At 36.1% G+C, this 15,767-nt stretch overlaps 1 protein-coding gene across 1 annotated transcript in view; it reads left to right on the top strand.

Moving 5' to 3' along the window:
* MEI4 (meiotic double-stranded break formation protein 4) overlaps positions 1 to 15,767 on the top strand; it is a 314,754-nt gene that overhangs the window by 287,253 nt on the left and 11,734 nt on the right. The gene's annotated exons all lie outside the window — the stretch shown is intronic.

Below are 15,767 nucleotides of genomic sequence, written 5' to 3'. Positions count from 1 at the left end.
CATGGTTGTTGGAAATGTAAATTAGTTCAACCATTGTGGAAGACAGTGAGGCAATTCCTCAAAGATCTAGAAGCAGAAATACCATTTGACCAGCAATCCCATTACTGGGTGTATACCCAAAGGAATGTAAATCATTCTATTATAAAGATGTATGCTCATGTATGTTCACTGCAGCGCTATTCACAATAGCAAAGGCATGGAATCAACCCAAATACCCACCAATGATAGACTTGATAAAGAAAATATGGTACATATACACTATGGAATTCTATGCAGCCATAAAAAGGAACAAGATCATGTCCTTTGCAGGGTCATGAATGGAGCTGGAAGCCGTTATCCTCAGCAAACTAATGCAGGAACAGAAAACCAAACACCACATGTTCTCACTAATAAGTAGGAGCTGAATGATGACAATACATTGACACATGGTAGGGAACAACACACACTGGGGCCTGTCTTGGGACAGGGGGAGGGAAAGCATCAGGAAGAATAGCTATTGGATTCTGGGCTGAATACCTGGAAGTTACCTATGTAACAAACCTGCACATCCTGCACATGTACCGTAGAACTTAAAATAAAAGTTGAAGAAAAAAAAGAGAACTTTATTAGTTTACTAAGAGGATACTAGCTGAAATGATTGACATGACTAGTAACACCTCAGTTCTGAAAGCTAAGAAATAATCACTTCAAGAATAAATGAAAAATTATGAGCACCAACTTGACAAATCTAGACATGCCCAAAACAATACTTTGTCAACTCTGACTTCCCAACAAATATAAACACTATTTCTGTACTATGAAAATTTTGTCAAAAAATGGAATGTCTTATCTTGACAGGGCAGTAGGACTTCTCTTCCTTTATAGTAGCTTCTCCATTTCTGTGATGCTGTGATGATTAGATACAATTACAGTGACTGATTGAAACTCTCTCTTCCTCTCTCTCTCTCTCTCTCTCTCTCTCTCTCTCCCCACACCCCCACCCTGCCCTGTTGCCTAGTCTTCTTACTAGAAATGTTCTCATATTTCACTACTGTGTAGAAGTAGAGCTGCCTTGTTTTTTATGTGCAAGCCACTTAATGAGAAAATAAAATTCTACAAAGACAAATGCTACTCACTGGGCCACAAATCTACTCCCAAAGAAAAGCTTTCATGTGGAACCAAATGGAAAAAGCAGCCCCTGAAGAAGTTTTAAAATGCATAACATTTTTAATCTCACTTGATAATATTTATGAAGATAGTATTTATGACGAATATTGATGAACTTCTTCCACTGAAAAAGTGTCTTCCCTTCAAATGGGATTTGAGGCTGTACACTTTCCTGCCTTTTCCCTTGAATTAGGTTAGCTTTAAACCATATTTGAATGGCAAAGAAGCATAAAATATCTTTTAAAAGTCAATTTAGAAAAATTAATCCTTTCTCCCATGTGAGCTCTGTAAAGATAGCAGAATATCCAATCAGGAAGTGAATATACAAGATGACCCTGACTTTCAAGCAAAACCTTATTAAAATGGGAAAGTTACACTTACTTATGATATTAACATGTTTCTCTCATGGGAACCAAATTGCAAATAAATGAAATCTGTGCAAACGTAACAGTTTCCCTTTACTTAACTTTTACTGAGAATATTTTATGTGTCTTATTGACCTTAAATATAGTAAGATATATATTTCCATAGATTGAAATCTGTTGAATCAGCGCAAAGCAATACTTGGCTGCAATGCACATACAGATTACTCAATTTGGAAATTTTACCTTTTTTAAAAGTAGTACTTTTCTTTAAATCACATCTCATTGCACTTGGAAACATCTGTGACAATCAGAGAGGAGGATGAGCTATCAAGACAGAGTGTGGTATTTTCAAGCTGATGAGGCCTGCCTCTTGCAGAGTCTCAGCAAGCAGTGAGGTGGAAATTCACACGGAGAGCTAGATAAGGAGCCTGCCCTACTGCAACAACTAGACTTTCATTCTCTATTTATATTTGAAATGTCTTTTGTTTCTTCAAGATGCATGAAATAAAGTTGAGGAGTACATAACAGAAAGTTAAAGGACTTTGATAATGACTTTGGAACTGAATAGAATGGCCTATGAAGAGTCAGAACAAAAGCATATTCACATTTACATGTAAAACAACATTTTGAAACTAGATTTTTATTCTCCTTACAAAGTAGATATTGCATATCACAATCTGTCAAAAAAATAAAACTACCTATCTTATTTTTGGAAGAAATTTTCATCCTAAAGAATCATTTCATCAGTGGTGTTCATTGCACAGCTGCTAAGCACCTGTGCATGCATGCATTGGCCCATGAAGATAAGCAACTAGAAATTTTGGTCCCCAGGTTGTGGAGATTCTATGCATACACACACACACACACACACACGGAGAGAGACATTATACATATTTTCATATATACACTTTATATATGTATGTTATATACATTTATTATGCATCTTACCATATAAACCAAAATGAGTAGTGACACTGCTGCATTTAAACCGATCATTATTCCCTAAGTGCTTACCCTTATGGAAACCAACTTTGGAGGTTAGAACATCCTTTTTGGAGTATCCTTTCAGAAAGCTGGGAGCCACATCCAAGCTCCATCATTCATTACTTAGGAAACCAGAGGCAATTCATATAACCACTGTCCTTTATCTCCATGTCAATGACCTGAGCGATGTGTACAGCACATGGTGAAAGCTTCATAAATGTTAGTAATTATTATGCTTATATTTCCATAAGCTGAAATGCTCTTTTCTCCCTTTCCCATCTGTTTTTACCCTTTTAGTCCTTCAAGGCTCACCTCAAATATAGAAAGAATAATCATAATAGCACTAGAAATTTCCCTTCTCCAACTCTACATTACACAAAACCATTTGTGTATCACCGCTCTCATGGAACACCTTGTTGGAAACACCATATAGTGCTTATAAATTGGTGCGAAGTTTGGAAATTTTGGAGTAAATCAAGCCCTGGAAAGCTTTTTCATGTGAATAACTCCTAATTTTGATAGATCTGCAGATGAGCATTGGGGAACAAAAAATTGGGGCACTGGATGCTTTGATAAAGATCCCCAGGAGTATATGTAAGACCTCCTTCTCCCAGACTTCCTACAAATCTACTAAAGCATTTCATTATATTAGAATATAATATATTTCACTGTATTATAATATCAATGACTTATCAATTTCCAATTTTTACCTCTTACCACAGAGTCTAACACATTATAAGTATTCAATAGACGTATGTTGACTGATTAAATAAAAAATAGCCTTTGTTCTTCTCTGTGTTAAACAGTTCTAACTTAAAGAAAACAGAAGTTATCTAATGTAGACTTCAAATTGGTTGACTAGAAGCATTCCATGCTCACCTCTCCACTTAAAAGATCCACAATAGTGCATAGATAATCATACTTCAAATACGTTATCCAAGAGATAACACTGGAATTCAAATGAAAAATGACAGGAAACAAAAGCAAGGGAAAAAAAAAAAAGAGAGACAGCCTGCTTGACTGGCATGAGCTGGGAGCCAGGAGGGACTGCCCAATGTAGGGAAAGAATAAGTGAGAGAGTCCTAACATCTCACATCCCCAGCATGGAATCATAAAATCCTGGCAACAGGAGAGCCCCTCAACACTTTCAAGCCCTGAAACTAACACAAGGAGGTGCCAGGAGACAATGAGATGGAACTACTTTAGGGAGAGAGTTTGCACTTGTTCCCGCATGCTTTCTGAGTCATAGGTGGCTACAGCAAAACACCATTTTCAATCCCAGACTTTATTATACTGCATATTGTCCTTGGGTTCAGCAGTCCTCACACTGAAGTGCTAGGAAAACTTGGGCAGTTGCCGTTGGGACTGGGCCATGACTTGGTAATAGGCTGCTGCAGCCAAGGCTGAGAAGCCAGTGAGGTGTGGGCTTCAGCTACTGATGTTGAGAAGCAAGTGCTGCCAGGACTGAGAAGGGGACATAAGTGGGACATGAGTTACCACTGGGTCTTACGGTGGGGACTCCTGTAGCTGGGCCTGGGGTGTGAGCTAGGTGTGGGCTACCATTACCAGGGCTCAGGGGTGAGACCCACTGTGTCTGGGGCATGAGAGAGACATGTGTTCCCCACCTGCTAGCTTAGATTTTGGCCACTGAGTCTGGCCTCACCTTCCTCAGTGGAGCTAATACCACTGCTCACCCAGCATTCCACCTGGGTGCTGAGGATCACCCTCAACCCACCAACCTTGGCTAGTGGCTGTTCTAATATTTGGAAGGCTTGAGCACAAGCATACCCAACTCAGCTTTGCCCCCATCTCTAAGACAGAGCACATGGTTCAAGGTCCTAGAGATTGCCTAAAGCAATTCACCACCTTGGGCACCTGAGCACTCCTCTTGGGGACCTAATGTTCAGCTTAAACCCTGGCCCTTACCACCTTATCTGGCACCTACCTACAAGCACCACCTGAGGGCCCAGAGATTGGCCTCTCCAGCCCATTGCAGCCACTGCTAACATCAGTGTACATGATTTGGGACTCAAAAATCATCCTACTAATGCTACTGGCATTGCCCATATAAACAAGCTGTCCAGGGACCCAGCAAATTGAAAACCTGCCTGGTCCATCTCTGCAACTATCAGCATTCAAGCTAACCACCTGGAGGCCCAAGAATTGGCCCTCCAGTAACCACCACCACAGGTGCCAGTGTATGCCACCCTAAGGCATAAGGATCAGAATGCTCAGCCCACTGCTGCCATCACTAGGGCCTGAAAACTGGCTACATGAAATCCCTATCTCCAGTATGACTTTACTACAACCTCCACTAATAACTGCACCCTAACCCACTAAGGAAATCACAGATATCTCTAATGTTGTTTACAGTCAAAGAAATCATACAGAGACTACACTATTGCATGTATACAGAATCAAATGCAAAGTGCCCTACCCAATCAACACCACAGATACATCTTTGGGAAAAAGTCATCCTCTACAAAAGTCCATTCAAAAATATGAAAAAATGGCTATCACACCAGATGCATAGATATCAACATAAGGACAGAGGAAAAATGCAAAAGCAAGAACATTTGACACCTGCAAAGGAACACAATGATTTTCCAGCAATAGATTTTTAAACAAGCAGAAATTCTCAAAATCCCAGATAAAGAATTCAAACTATTAATGTTAAAGAAACTCAATGAGATACAAGATAATTCTGAAAAATAGTAGAAATAAATCAGGAAATCAATTCAGTATATAAATGAGAAATTTTCCAAAGAGATAGATATTTTTAAAAAGAAACAAATAGAAATTCAGAAACTGAGGAATTCAATGAAAGAAATACAAAATACATTAGAAAGCTTCAACAATAGACCAGACCAAGCAGAAGAAAGAATCTCAGAAAATGAAGACTGGTCTTTTGAAATAATTCAGTCAGACAAAAATAAAGACAAAACAGTAAAAAAGAATGAGCAAAGCCCCCATGACGTTTGGGACAACATAAAGTCACCAAATATTCAAAGTCTTTGTGTCCTTGAGGGAAAATAGAGAATTAAAGAATTAGAAAACCTATTTAACAAAATAATAGATGAATGCTTGCTAGGCCTAGCAAGAGATTTAGACATCCAGAAACAAGAGACTCAGTGATCTTCAAGCAGATACAATGTGAAAGGTCTTCCTCAGGGCACATTATAGCTAGACTGTCTAAACTCAAAGAGCAAATCCTAAAACGAGCAAGAGAAAAGTTTTTAGTCACCTCTAAAGGAACCCCCACCAGATTTCACAGCAGAAACCTTACAGGGCAGAAGAAAATCAGATACTACTTTCAAAGTACGGAAAGAAAATCATGACAGACAAGAATATTATTCAGCAAAATTATCCATTATAAATAAATGAGAGATACAGTATTTCCCAGAGAAGCAAATGTTGAGGGAATTTGTTACCACTAAACTGATTCTGCAAGAAATGCTCAAAGGAGTCCTATACCTCTAAGCAAAGGATGATATTTACCATTATGAAAACACAGAAAAAAATAAAACTCCTGGTTAAGCAGTTACACAAAGTAGGAAGAGAAAAGACTCAATTGGTATCACTACAGAAATCCACGAAACCACAATGACGAATACTAAGATAAAAAGAAAGAAACAGAAAATATGTAAAACAGCTAGAAAACAATTAGCAATGTGACAAAAACAAAGCCTTATATATATATATATATATATATATATATATATAAATATTAACCTTAGACAAAATGGATTAAATTCTCTATATAAAATATATACAAAGGTTTAGTGAATTTAAAAAATTGATCCAACTATCTGTTGCTTACAAGAAGTTCACCTTATCAGAAAAACTTATATACACTGATAACAAAGGTATGGAAAGATGTTCCATGAAAAGAAACCAAAAGTGAAAAGAAGTAGCTTTATTTATATTAGATGAAACAAACTTTAAGTCAAAAACATTTTTTAAAAGACAAAGCATGTGTCCTTTTGCTAAATTGATGCCTTATATGTGCCTCATTATAATGATAAAGGCATCAATCCAGGAAAAGGATAAAACAATTCTAAATATATATGCATCCAACACTAAAGAAACCAGAATTATAAAACAAACATTACTAGATCTAAAAAGAGAGGTGCACTACAATACAAGAATAGTGGGGGACTTCAACACCCCACTCCCAGTATTAAACAGAACATCTAAGCAAAAAATAAACAAAAGCACTTTGGATTTAAACTGGACTTTAGACCACATGGACCTAACATTTACAGAACATTTTTGTAAATTTTTTTTTCTTTTATTATTATACTTTAAGTTCTAGGGTTCATGTGCACAATGTGGAGCTTTGTTACATATGTATACATGTGCCATATTGGTGTGCTGCAACCATTAACTTGTCGTTTACATTAGGTATATCTCCTAATGCTATCCCTTTCCCCTCCTCCCACCCCACGACAGGTCCTGAAAACTATAAACATTGTTGAGAAAAATAAATAAATGAAAGTTATATTGATGGACTGGAAAGCACAATGTTATTGAGATCCCAATTCTTCCTCCTAAATTGGTCTATACATTCAAAGTAGTCCTAATTAAAATCCTAACCAGCTTGAAAAAAATACAGAACATTTTTTCAACAACTACAGAATTCACATTTTTCTCATCAGTGCATAGAACATTCTGCGGGGTAGACTATATGTTAGAACAAGCCTCAACAAATCTGAAAAAAAAAAAAAAAACACATAATATCACATCAACTATCTTTGCAGAGCACAAAATAAAAGTAGAAATCAATACAAAGAGGAACTTTGGAAACTACAAACACATAAAAATTAAACAACATTCTCTTGAATCACTATTGGGTTAATGAAGAAATTAAGATGGAAGTTTTAAAAATTTCTTGAAATGAATGAATGTGGCAACACAGCATGCCAAAACCTATGAGATACCATAAAAACAGTTTGTGGGAATAAATGCCTACATCAAAAAATAGAAAGATTATAAATTAACAATCTAACAATGATCTTGAAGGAACTAGAAAATCAAGAACAAACCAAACCGCAAATAGCAGATGAAAAGAAATAATTAAGTACAGAGCAGTACTAAATTAAACCAGAATTTTTTAAAAAAATGTACAGGGTCAACAAAATGAAAATTGGTTCATTATAACTTAGACAAAAAGTTGCAGATTTTGCTGAAGATGTGGAGGAAAATAAACTCTTATATACAATACATTATTGGTGTGAATATAAATTAGCACAGCTATTATTGCAACATGTGATTTCTCTAAAAACTAAAAGTTGAGTTAACATTGAATTTAGAAATCCCAGTGCTAGGTGTCTACCCAAAGGAAGAGAAATCAGTATATCAAAGGGATATTTGTGTTCACAAGTTTATTGCAACTTTAATGACAGTAGAAAATATATTAATTCAACCCATGTCATCAATGGATGAGCGGATAAAAAATATATATATTCCATTGTGAAATTATATATATATGATTTCTATATAATGAAATATATATTTATGTATAAATGCATTTATAAATATATTTATGTAAGTATAATATATACTTCTAAATATGAATATGTACATATATTTATATCACTTACATATATTATATGTGTATATATATCACTTACATATATATTTTATTATTTTTTATGGTTACATACTATTGCATTGTGTATGGAGTGCAGAAACATGGATAGAGGAGGTCATTATGTTAAGTGAAATAAGCTAGGCACCAAAAGACAAATATCACATGTTTTCTCACTTATATATGGGAGTGAAAACATTTGATCATGTAGTGATAAAGAGTCTGGGAAGGTTGAGTGGGGGATATAGGGAAGGCTTAAGAGAAGTGTGTTAAAGGGTATGCATACCGTTAGCAAGAAGGAGCAAATTAAATGTTTTACAGTTGAGTAGGGTGACTACACTTAACAAATACGTATTGTACTCAGGAGATAGAAACCCTAAATAACTGACTTGTTTACTATGCACTAGATATGTGTAATAAAACTTCACATGTACCCTATAATTTTGTACAACTAAAAAAAATCAAAATAAGAAAACAAAATGGATTTGCACGAGGTAGGTAAGTGGAGCTTACCATTTTAGATTTAGGAACTGTCATCACCATCAGCCTTACTCAACACTGAAAAGTCTTATTTATCATAAGAAAAGATATAGATACATAAAGATATTGATACAGAAATAATGCTGCACATTCAAACATTCAATTTTGTGATGGCTTGCCTGAAATTTTATGACAATGTTATCAGAAAATAAAACAGTTTAAGAATGCATGCCATCATTTTCAAATTATTATATTAGCCCAGTGATTCAATGTATTTTAACCCTGATATCGCCTTTGCAATGTTTTATATGTTTAAAAATTCCCGTGAAGATGGCATGTAATATCTACTGGATAATTTAATAACTGGATTTTCACAGTGTGAGGAAAATATGACAAACTGTTTAATTCCAAGTTGAATAAAAAATAGGTTTTGGTTTAAATGGTGTCCACTATTTGGTTCAAGAATAACATTTAAAAGAAAGAGGAGGTGCCACGTGCGGTGGCTCATGCCTGTAATCCCAGCACTTTGGGAGGCTGAGGTGGGCAATCACCTGAGGTCAGGAGTTCAAGACCAGCCTGACCAACACAAAGAATCCCCGTCTCTACTAAAAATACAAAACAAAACAAAAAATTAGCTGGGCATGGTAGCACATGCCTGTAATCCCAGCTACTCAGGAGGCTGAGGCAGGAGAATTGCTTGAACCTGGGAGGCGGAGGTTGCAGTGAGCCGAGATCATGCCATTGTACTCCAGCCTGGGGAACAAGAGTGAAACTCTGTCTCAAAAAAAAAAAAAAAAAAAAAAAAAGAGAGAGAGAGATAAGAAATTTGAAAGATGGCAGGGAGCAGTAGGAAAAGTGAGAAGGAAAGGAAGGTTTGGTTTTCTCCATCTACATTGAATCTGTTTACTTTTGGTGTGTCCAAAACATGAAACAGGTTTTCAGAAAGTGTTCAGATTTAAAATCACTAACGTAACAAGAAGTTCAAACCAAGTGTTTTTAATAATAAAGTAAAACACTAATCTGTATTTTGATCAATTCATACAAAGACAGCCATTATAACAAGATCACTAGCAGTCACATTTTTAATTATTCAAGAGAAAGCACATGTTTTGAGATTCAGGAATGTAAAACATGAACTTGTTTTGTTGAATACATTAGAGAGTAAATTTGGCTCAGGCTGAAAATTAAAGCATGTTTTTAAATGTAAGACACACCAAGAGACTGTTGTCTGGTAGTTTAGTAATTAAATTCCTCATGGAAACACTTTCATCATCTGTACAATTAGGATACTTTCATTTGCAAGTGTTAGAAAGCCAACTCCAACCTAAGAAATGGAATTTAATGACTTATGTAATTGAGAAATCCCACACATGATGGTGGTTTAAGGCACAGCTGTTATTAGGCACTTAAAGATATCTTTCCCCTTCCTCTCCCTTTATTTCCCTTTCCTTTCTCTCTCTTTCCTCCTTTTTTCCTTTCTTCTTCCCCTTCCTCTCCCCTCCCCTTTCTGGCTCTCCTCTCTCCTCCCCTGTTCTCCATTCTCTTTCCTTCCCTCCCCTCCCCTCCTCTCCTTTCCTTTCTTCTGCACTCCTCCCCTCCCCTCTCCTCTCTTCTCCTCTCTCTTGTTTCAATCTGTCCATTGCTCTTTCCATCTCAACTTTATTATATCCCTCTGTGTCAGTTTAATTCTTAGGCAAGCACTCTCTATGTAGTGAAAAAGTTGGCCATCAGGAATATGGAACTTAATTCCAAAAGCTAAGCAACCTTAATACGAAAGAGAACTGCTTTCAATAGCCCTGGCAAAAGTCTCATGAGAAATGTTGGCTTCCGTGGCTGGGCCACTTAATCATCTCTGAACCAATCAAGGAAGTCTTAAATTTGTGGGTTCTGATTGGCCAAGGGTAGGGTGCATGACCCCATATGACGCTAGAGAAAACAGAATCAACTGCTTTCAAATGTCGGGTCTGTTTAGGCACAAGTAAGTAGTGGTACATGATAACAGTGCTTCTGAAACTTTTATGTGTATTGATTCAAATTAATATGCATTTGTTATAAATGCATGTAAAAATGCATTTTTAACAAATGCATATTAATTCAGTAAGTGAGGTGTGAGACCAGAAATTCTAAACTTCAAGGAACTCTCAGGTGATTTTATGCTGCTGGTTTGGGAGGCATAGTTTGAAAACCACAGCTAGTTGGTAAAAGGATACGAGATAGCCAAAAGCGACAGAAGAGAGATAGAAATTAAACCATCCAAATAGGTTTAGATGAATTCCATAATTATAATGTTAGACACATATACTTGATCAAAATTTAAATTTTGAATTAGAGCAGAAGCAGTGCTTCATGATTCTACATAAACCAAAGGAAATCTTAAAAAGAGTTACATAAAGAATGAATAGCATGATTTCAGTCTAGGTTTGCACAGAGGACTATGTTATTTGTATTAATACAATAGATTATGAAATACCCTATGCTAAACCACATGATAAATTCTACTCTGGTTGCAAATATATTTTCATGTTAAAAATATAGCTTTCATTTACATATATTTTCACATATTATTCAATAATATGTATACTATATATCTCAATTTCTGCTGAAATAGTTCCACACCACAGTATACAATTACAGAAAAAGAATTTCTAGGTCACAACTGACTATCCTATTATTTTAAATCAAAGTTCTTGGAAGTATTCTTGTACACAGTAAAATTTAAATAGCCTACTACCAATGATTGAGAATTAGTAGGCAGAAGGGGTGCCAAGGTCTGGGTCTATGGATGGCAGAGAGGCACCCCTGTGACTATTTTGCCTACATTTTACATCTTCCGGGTTGCTTGCTAGTCAAATGAACCCAGTAAGTAGATGAGCACATGATCAGATACGATGAATTTTTCATTGTCAAAATGGTCAAAGAACTACAATTTAAAAAAAAAAAAAAAAAAAAAAAAAAAAAAAAAACCTATATTGTAAGTGAAATCTTAAGTCCATGTTATTTTTTTTTTTTCTGATTTCAAACTACCTGAAAGTTTAACTAGTGTTGAAATGCAATTGTTTTGGTCTACATTCAGGTTACTACATTTGTAAGAAAGAAATCACAAGTAAATGAGTCCAAGTAAGGAATTTTTTTTTAGGAATATGTAGAATATGACCTATTAGGGATTGGGATAATTCAACCAATTCAATTAATATTTTGTCTGGATTATTAAACTGATTTGATGCTATATAAACATATTTACATTTCAAGTAAATATTTTAATGTAAAAAATGAATGTATGAAAAAGTAGAGACATGCTTAAAGAAGCATTAATGTTCAGATAACTTATAGGAAATAATGAACAATTACTTCCTCTGGAAAATGAACCTGGGTGGTGGAGGGCTAGTAGGAAGAATTTATGTTTTTGTGGGTGTTGTTTGCATGTTACTATTAGTGTACATTAATTTATTTGAAATTGTAATGAACTCTAGTACCTTGTCTATCAATTAATTTAATCAGTATTTTTAAAAGCTAACATTATGAAGAAGAAACTGTGCAGGAGGCAGAAGTGATGGTGAATGACACTGACTTGAGCCCCATCTCATGCAGTTTACAGCATATCTGGGCAAGCAGACATTAGTCACATGTTTATAAGTTCAATAGCTAGCACAAATGGGAAATGTAAGTGTGGCCAATGGGAGTTGTTCTCAAGAGTAAGGTGACATATCTTAGGTTTCAAAAATTGAATTGTGTCTTAGGTCATTTTCTTGTATACATTGCTCTAAATTCTTTTCTAAAATTAATTTTTGAAATTTTGCTATGTTTACAGGAAAGCTCACTTATCTAGAATGAGCATATTTATTGAACCTCATCTCTATCTTCTCAAACTGGTTTATCCTAAAAATTGAATTTCCTTGGATAACCTTGAATCTGAATTACCATATATGAGCAATAATAAGACACCTTCTAAGGCACAACCCCTTAAGTGTTTCAGTCATTTTTATGGTCAATTCAAGCCTCAGCACCAAAAATTTAATTGTATATGCAGCAAGCAGCCATTGTTACAATGTACCTAAGAATGCTTACTGTGATGGTTAATTTTAGGTGTCAACTTGGCAGAATTAAGGAACACCTAGAAGCTTGGGAAAGCCTTGTTTTGGGTGTGTCTTTAAGGTTGCTTCCAAAGATTAGCATGTGAGTCTAAGAGGACTAGGTGAGGAAGATCTATCCTCAGTGTGGCTTCTTACTCTTACTTCTTACTTCTTTATTTAGTCACTTGTCTTCTCAGCTGTATAATTGGTAATATGTGCTCATAATATGTACTGTAAAGGATTATTTGAAGATCCAGTGGGATCCCATTATATAAAGCACTTTCTGGTATCTGACTTCAAATGACAGAAACTGTTACTCTTGTACTAGCTTTCAAATGCAATAGCTGGACACCATCCAATCTTCTGGGAGTTCAGAGAAAACAAAAACAGGAAAAGGCTAATGTGTCCATCCATCTGCTGCAACTGTGAAACACTCTTCCTCTCCTTTCTTGGTTGAAAACTCCAGTTTCATGGCCTCTGGATTCCAGGACTTAAAGCAGCAGCCTCCTGAGTTCTGAGGCCTTTGATCTCAGACTGAGATTTACATCATTCACTTCCCTGATTCTTAGACCTAGGAGCTTGGACTGAGCCATGCTACCAGCATCCCAGGGCCTTCAGCCTGCAGATGGTCCATCTCAGGATTTCTGTCTCCATAATCACATGAGCCAATCCCCCTAATAAATTCCCTGTCACCCATCTGACTCGCTCTCTCTCTCTCTCTCTGTCTCCTATTGACTCTCTCTAGAGAATCCTAATACACTCTCTAATAATGCCATATATTAGATTAACCATATGTTCTGTTCTGAAACACATTAAAATAAAGTACAAACATGGAGAAAGGGAATGGCCTAGGATAAGACATTCTTCAACATTAATACCAACTCTGTCTCTTATTTACTCAGTTATTTATTTTCTCCACTGTAACCATATGTTCTGTTCTGAAACACATTAAAATAAAGTACAAACATGGAGAAAGGGAATGGCCTAGGATAAGACATTCTTCAACATTAATACCAACTCTCTCTCTTATTTACTCAGTTATTTATTTTCTCCACTGTAAAATTGGTAAATATGTGCTGATAATAAGTGCTGCAGAGGATTATTTGAAGATCCAGTGGTGTAACACTATATAAAGCACCTTCTGGTAGCTGACTTCAAATGATAGAAACCACTACTATTGTACTAGATTACATATGGCAATGGTTACCTGACATACTTTTTTCAATTCTCTTGTGAGTTTGACACTCCTCATGTTTTTGATAGGTTTTATGAAATAGCAAGAAGATAGGTGAACAAAACTGTTAATCCCTACAGCCAATGGTACTCTAATTCATCATAGCCTAAAATACAGACTCAGAAGAAGCCACAGAGTAAACCCATGGTATTCCACCACTGCAGTTCCAGTCATCCTTCATTTTGCTAGAATGTCAGCTTGTGTTAGTCTGTTTGCATAATCAAAATATCTGAGGCTGAGTAACTTATAAAGACAAGAGGATGTTTTGGCTCATGGTTCTTCAGGGTGCACAAGAAGCATGGCACCAGCATCTGCTTCTGGTAAGGGCCTCAGGAAGCTATAAGTCATGGCAGAAGGGAAAAGGGGAGTAGGTGTGCCCCATGGTGAGGCGGTGATCAAGAGAGGATGACTGTTATGCTCTTTTAAACAACCAGCCCTCCTGTAAACTCAGATAGTGAGAACTCACTCATTACCTCAGGGAAGGGAAAGCAAGCTATTCATGAAGGATCCACTTCCCACTACGCCCTACCTCCAACATTGCAAATAAAATTTCAACATGAGATTTGGAGAAGACAAATATCTAAACTGTATCACAGCTTGAATAAGAAATAGCACAAGACTGGAAGATCTGAGTTTTAGTTTTTATTTGCCCATAGCTTGCATAATCATGGACAAGAACTTGACTGCCATAGCTTTTGGCTTATCCATGTGTAAAATGTAATGGATCTATGTTGGCATTAATAACTTCATGTTTTGGGGACTAAATTGTGTTTTTCTTCTCCATGTACACTCAATTCATTTCCTTTTGCTTCCCTGAATGTGTACATTATCTTATTGTTCTGAGAAAAACCTGCTAATTAGAAAGGATATTTTTTAACATTGTTATTTTTTAGAGAAGGTTACATTATATAAACAAGTTTGGTGATAAATATTTACTTTATAGGCTTCACATCACACTTACAACAAGTAGGGTTACATAAAGTAGTATATATTATAGTATCTTGTGCAGATGGCTCCCTAGTGACTACACTGATCTTATCTAGTGTAGGTTCATGTAACTCTACAGTACTTATAGCAGAATAAGTCAGTGTTTCCATGTGGCTACAGAATGTTTCTCAGGCTCATTTATAATATTTACTAGCAATAAAATGAAGGCATTATTAATACAGATAGGCCTTTAAATGGACTTGGAGAGTAATTGCTAAGAGTGGGGAATGAGGCGGGGAAAGTTAGCAGCCCACCAAAAATGTATGACCTCCTTCAGTAGTTGGGAGTTTATTTTTAAGAAGTGACTACACAGTAATGGACCACACTTGCCTATCATTCTTGTATCTCAGTGGGGTCTCATGACTAATTCTTATCTGTAAAACATGGGACAAATTTACATGGGTCACTTTTCTGCCAAGGTGGTTTGAAGTGGGAATACTTTTATATATTTTTTTTCTCTCTCTTTACCTACTGAATATCCATGCAGTGCAACTTGCTGTCTCTCTCTACTAGCTGAAGCACCCAGGTAAATATGTGTTGGCAATGGCACAACCTTCATCATCCTGGTTCCCTAAATGACTGTATGAGGTAGAACCCTATACTTCATCAGCCAAGAGCATCTACATAGGACTATACATCAATGAAAAAATAAACATTCACTGTCTTAGGGTACCGAGTTTCAGTTTTTATTTGCCCATAGCTTGCATAGTCATGGACAAGAACTCGACTACCCTAGCTTATTTGGGAGCTGGTTTGTTAAAACAGCAAGCATTACCCTACCTAACATAGAAGAGCTACATCTGACTCAAGGAGCTAGAGAAGGAAGAGACTATTTCACAAATCAGAGGAGAATAATCTAGGTGTGTAAAAAGTATGGGAAACTTGAGCTTTGGCCTTAATTAAAACAGTTA

Source organism: Macaca mulatta, chromosome 4, assembly GCF_049350105.2.
Source record: "Macaca mulatta isolate MMU2019108-1 chromosome 4, T2T-MMU8v2.0, whole genome shotgun sequence".
Taxonomy (NCBI): domain Eukaryota; kingdom Metazoa; phylum Chordata; class Mammalia; order Primates; family Cercopithecidae; genus Macaca; species Macaca mulatta.
This window is presented reverse-complemented; position numbering and strand designations above follow the sequence as displayed.